The following is a 6,329-nucleotide window of genomic DNA, read 5'->3' as shown; positions in this document are numbered from 1 at the left end:
GCCTATGGGGAAACTACTCGCTCCTCTATACCTGGGTGCTAGACAGAACCAAGGTATTGTATGGTCCTCAGACTCAAACCTATGGGGAAACTAGATACTTACGGAGAAATGAAAGCGTTAGACAGAACCAAGGCACTATATGGTCCTCAGACTCAGGCCGATGGGGAAACTACTCGCTCCTCTATACCTGGGTACTAGACAGAACCAAGGTATTGCATGGTCCTCGGACTCAAACCTATGGGGAAACTAGATACTTACAGAGAAATGAAAGCATTAGACAGAACCAAGGCACTGCATGGTCCTCGGACTCAGGCTTGTGGGGAAACTAACCGCTCAATCAGACCATTGTGCCGAACAGAACAGGGGCGTCGCACGGCCTTCGGACTCAGGCCTACAGGGGGGCTATCTACAAAACATCCCAAGTTAGGAAAGGACCAAGCCCCACAGGGCCCTTGAGACGCAAGAGTGCTGCCCATGCATACGCTCTCTCCTCGTAACATCGTTACTGGCGCAACTAACCGACATGCAATTCAAGCTAAAGTCATACAGATCTAAGGAAGAAAGGAAAAGCAGGCAGCGTGTACACAAATAAACAATTCAAATAAAGGGAAATCAAATTCGCATTACAACGATGAGTTCGTAAAAATTGCATGGCAAGAGCCACAGTACATAGAAGAGAAGTATGACAAAATAAAATGACAACGTGAAAGCAGGACGAGCCGAGACGCTGGGAAGCCTACTCCTCTTGCTCAGGCTGGACAGAGGCAACCCCTGACCCCTCCGAGCCCTGTCCTGAGGGGATAGTCTGTGGGGGTACGGCGAGAGCAGCTACTTCCTCAGTGGTGGGGGCTGGATCATCGGAAGGGATCTCCACTATCTCTGGGGGCACCTCCTCACTCGAATGCTCTCCCAGTTCAGCTGCCCGCACCTCTTCAGTAATCTCCCCAACCTCAGGATCCTCAGGGGCGGCCTTACGGATAGCGGGGGAATAATACACGTTCTCTGCCTTCCACAGGTTGGACGCAGCCTCCACCCCAGCTTGTTTGAGGGCCTCAGCCCAGAACTGTGAACAATATCGCCTACACACCCCCGGGAGTTGAGCCTTATAGGTGGCCTCTATCGAAGCCATCCCATCAGCATAGGCTGCGGCTTCAGCCTCCTCCTTGGCACGCTCGGCCATCTCCTTGCCACGATCAGCCTCGTCCTTGGCCGAGGATGTCAAAATCCTGACAGGGGCAAGGCCGAGGATGTCAAAATCCTACTCCCCGCCCGAGGATGAGTGCAGCAAGATTTTGAGGGGCTATTGTGGGGCCAGGAAATTGTGCAGCCTCGGCCCACTCCAGGCTAGGCCCAAATGGCCTAATCCGAGGAAGGATGACTGCCCGAGGCCAATTTGGGGAGAAAACTTTTCTTTAGATCCACGCCGAGGACCCCCTCGTCCTCGGCACACTGAGGATAACTGTAGGGGGGGAAACAAACCCAGAGCGAGTTGTCACCTCAACACCTAATACGTTCACCTAACCCTTCTGGCCGCATGAATGGGGATGCAACCCCCGGATAGGGCTGCATCGATCAGGGTGAGCCACTTGAGCATGGATACGACCTCTGATGGGACAGGCAGCCAGAGGAGAAGCCAATGAACGATCAACAGAAGGAGGATGTGAGTAATATATATAAGGGATACGAACAAAGTGTAATGGTGGTGGGAGAAAGAAAAAGGAAAAGAGGGAAAAAAGGAGAGAGCCTCTTCGGCCATGGGCCGAGGAGCATCCCCTAGTTGTAAACTATTCTAAGTATATTTTTTTCAATAAAAGAAAAATGTGTTCACGCTTGGTAAATGACGGTCAGCACCTAAACCTTCAACCCACTCTCTACAAATTCATTGTTTTGGGTTCGTTGGGCCTTTAACCCATCTCTTTTGGGCTTAGGCGACAAAAACTGACCCTACAATTTTAGTCCAAGTCAATGACTAATTACTGGATATTTTGAGGTAGGCAGTGTCAACCTTTGATGATCTGATAGAAACATTGTCAAATATAACATGTATGGAGATAATTTCAAAAAAAAAAAATTATAATTCAAAACTTGTAATAAATTTAGTATAAGTGGGAAAACATTATATAGATTTGTTAGTAATAACTTTTGAAAACCTGTTGCTTCATCTAATTAACTTCATTCACCTTCTCTAAATGTCATGAACACATTAAGAGGTATCAATTAGTTTATTTACAATCACCGCACACCCTTAGTGCAATAGTCACTCCATAAGCTTGTGGAATGTGGAGGGTAAGGGCTGAGATTCAAATTTCTAGGAAAGAGCTTTACAGACATATACACTTAGATTATGTTATAGTAGAATTTATATACAATATATATATATATATATACCAAAAGGGGGAAAGTTACAGGAGATGGGTCTGGTGAGCCATCTGTGTGCGGAAATGTAAAAGGGACAGGTTACAAACTGTGTAAACTGTGATACAAAATGTAAAAGCCATCTGATTACAATATATTGGGTTGTAATGAGAGGGGAGGATATGTGAAGTGTTTTGCTGAGGATGAGCTAAAAGACTTCTGAGGATTATTGGACCTGAAATTAGGCTTCCAAGAATTAGACCTGCTTCAGACTGGAGAGAAGGTTGCCTTTTATAGAGGAAGGGAGCATCTTGTTCTGCTGAAGACTGCTGAAATTACGGAGAGTAAACTGCTTTAACTTGGGTGAAAAAGTCATTCCAACCGAAAGTGAACAGTAGAATCATACTTTCTGTCGGGGCACTGTAGAGTGAACAGTAACGGTCACTGTACATGAATAGTGTTTTGTCCCCTTGCTTTTCGGGATTACTGTTCATCGTTACTGTTTGATGAATAGTAAATTGTCCGGGTACTGTAGCTGTGTAGAATCTTGCATAGTAACCGGGTCTGGGAACTGTTCCAAATAGTGACTGGTGCTATTTGGAGAATCTAATCTTCTAGGAAGAAGCATTTAAGCCGAAAGAGAGAATTATGCAGATAGCCTATATTCTTCAATCAGTATCATAGCCGTACCATGAAGGAGGGCTATCGTGGTTATCATGCTCATGGAAGGTGGTGAGTTTATCACAAACTCCACACCAATTTAGACTTTCATGTTCATGTGGTTTAGTAATGAAATCACTGGGATTATTATTGGGAATAATCCAGCGGAGGCCCAAGGCTGCGGTGTAATAGTCTTTGGTGGTGAAGACAGAAATCCTTCCTGTACTTCCAACAAAATGGTAGTTTTTCCATAGTTCTTCTGCAACCATGGGGATGACATTACTGAAAAAGGTCCTCCAGCAATCAGCAAGACTATGGGGATTGCTGAAATCAAGATAAGTATTTCCTTCCCGCCAAGGACCCTGGTGGGTATACCCATTAATCAGTACCAGATGTTTTGATGGTGTAACATCCATCCAGTTGCAACTGTCCCACTGTGGGAGGGTGCTCCAGCATCTGATTGAAGCAAAGGGAGTCCTTCCCTTGGTGATGACGTTTTGGATGATTTGTGGCAATTGAGTAATCTGGCCATGATGAGTCAGTTTAATTAATCTGATAAAACCGTACTCGAACATTTGTGAGAGCCAGCTAGAGTTTCTGTCCACTTCATCTTCATCATATCCATCTTCATAATTGATTATGAGACCAGGAAAAGGGTGTCCTTCTGAATAAACCCTTTGATTGCTCCCGAAGTATTCTTCCCATGCAGATTGGGCCAATGCCCTGTCAATGGAGGCTTCTCGGTCATCATCTGATTTGCCAATCATCGGAAAGCGGGTAGTAACCAGCATTCTGAAGTGTGCACACCATTGGTCAAATGCTGTATACATATTTGGGGAACAGAGAATATGATTTTGTATTTCTAGAAGTAAGTTGGCAACAGCACTTCTTAAGCTAGCTTGAGCCTTAAGGCTAAACTTCGCATAATCAGTTCCCATAATAGTCATTTTATCCATTGAATGGATATCCTCTTTGCCAAAGAGTTGACTAGCAAAGATCTCGTTTCCAATTTCAAGATTGACTAGATGAATTTCCAGAGCTTGAAGAGTTGTTTGGAAACGGGTGTATTTGTTCAAGCTCCATGCATACTGAAGATTATCAAGGATGCATTTGGTGGGAGGTGGAAGGGCTCGGAATGCCCCCTTTTTCCATTGTAGGCCTTCTGATACAACTTCCTGCAAAGTAACACTAATGTCAATATTGGAGTATGTCACCTCTGCTGGGACATAATCTTGAAGGGATGTTGATCCTCTGCGGTTTCCCTTAGAGGATGCACCTTCATGCATTACAAAAGGAGAGTTTCCTACTGCAGGATTCCTTTTGTCTTGAGGATAGCCCGATGCCAGTGCTTTCCCCTTGTTCCTCTTCTCTGCTGAAGAAGTCAACTTACGCCACATTGTGGTGGAATAAGATTTTTGCTTATCTTCCTGCAGGGTTTTGCAAAAACAAGTTATATCAAGAGCTTTATTTTTAAAACTGTTTTTGGAAAAACTATGCAATGTTAATGAGCAAAATCTTTTATGCAACATATGAGATGTTCCTCGGGATGGATCAAGAGGGACATCAACTGGGACTGAAGAGTCAAGTTTTTGGGCCTGAATCTGTTCGTCAAGATAGAGAAGGTTGAGGGTCTTGGAAACTGAAACGTTTTGGAGAATGGAAATCTCACTCTGTTCAGGACTTCTAAGAAACTCAAACTTTACTGGTTGGTCAAAAGGATGGGTAGTGATTCCATCACTATCCGTGGTGAAAGGGTACAACAGACACATAAAGGGATTTCCCAATATCACTTTATGGGTCATGTTTTTAACTAGGACAAATGTGGTTTTGAAGCTTGTGTTGTCCTGACACACATGGGCTTTTGGTATTTTGAATTCAATCTGCATTTTACCTCCACTTGCAGAAGTTAACCTTTCTTTGGTTTTCTTGAAGTACTTGGAGGGAATGATTCCTTCCTGAATACAGTTGAGATCAGCACTTGAATCGATCAAGGCGATGGTCTCGAATTCAAAATCTTTGCTTATGACAATCCTGACTTTGGAGTGCCATTTTTGGAAGTTAATCCGACTAATGGTTACCAAGAACTTGTCGTTTGGTGGGACAGGGTCTTGAGTTTGAACCATTTCTGCAGTTGGGTTAACTGTTTCATCAGCTTCTACATCGGAAAGGTTCTGGTATGAGGTTCCTTCCTCATTGCCATGATGAGAAGTGATTTCCAGATTTTTCAATCTTTGGTCAAGGAAGTTGTGATCAATTCTAAGGATGGTTAACTCTTGCTTAAGGGTTCTAACTTTAGACTTAGTTTCCTTGATTTCTTTTTAAAGGTCGTTGACTGTAACTTCCTTCTTGGATTTGGTGAATCTCTTGTAGATTTGTTCCAAATCAACTTTGGGTTCTTGAAGCTTAGTTTCAGGTTTACTGGTTTCCTTAACTAAGGTTCTTTTGAACTCTGTAAGCTTCTGGGCTTTGGTAAATGGGTCTTCGATCTGTTCTATGAGATCTAAGAGGAGCTCTTCTTGCTTAGAGAGGACATTGAGGGTTTTGTTCCTGCAACAACTATCCATGCATGGTATGGGTTCATCTGGGCCACTAGAGGTGCTGGAAGAAACTCTAGAGGAATCAGAGGATGACTGGTAGATCTGGCGAATCTCACTACTAGAAACCTCACTATCTGATTGGTTGAGTTCTAGGAGCTTAAAGATATCATCCTTTCCTGCTTGGTCACTTATGAGGGTATTAATAAGGGATTTGGCCTTAGCTTTACACTCTTTCCTGAAATGACCTTTCTTGCCACAGTTTTAGCATTTTCCTGATGCTTTGGGTATAAACTTTCCTGTGAATTTGGATTTACCTTTCTTATAGAAATCATCTTTGCTGTATTTCTGCTTTCTATAATATTTGGCTTTGGTTCGGTTCCTATGAGAATGTTCAGAGGTTTCCTTGCCTCTGTATTTGGACTTTCTCTTGGGAAGGATGGAAGGTAAGCCATACTGTGTACAAAAGTTTCCTACTTCGTACTTGGCTTTGCCTTTGTTGGCTTTGCTTTGGATTTTGAGATCTCTGCACATCTTCATTCCTTCACTTCGAATGGTGCTAGAGATGTCTCCATAGGTTAGGTTATCATAATCTATGACACCTAGGGGGTTACACAGGGTTTCTTTAACCTTTTCTCCAAAAAGGGTAGGTAAACCATTGATGAACTTCTCCTTCCAAAATGGAGAGTTGCAATCACTTCTGTGCATGACTCTGGTAGTAAACACATCTTCGTACCACCTAAAGTCTCCAAGAGTTTTACATCTAAGGTTACTCAACTG

Source organism: Quercus suber, unplaced genomic scaffold, assembly GCF_002906115.3.
Source record: "Quercus suber isolate HL8 unplaced genomic scaffold, Cork oak 2.0 scaffold_663, whole genome shotgun sequence".
Taxonomy (NCBI): domain Eukaryota; kingdom Viridiplantae; phylum Streptophyta; class Magnoliopsida; order Fagales; family Fagaceae; genus Quercus; species Quercus suber.
The sequence above is the reverse complement of the archived record's forward strand: the minus strand, read 5'-3'. Positions refer to the sequence as shown.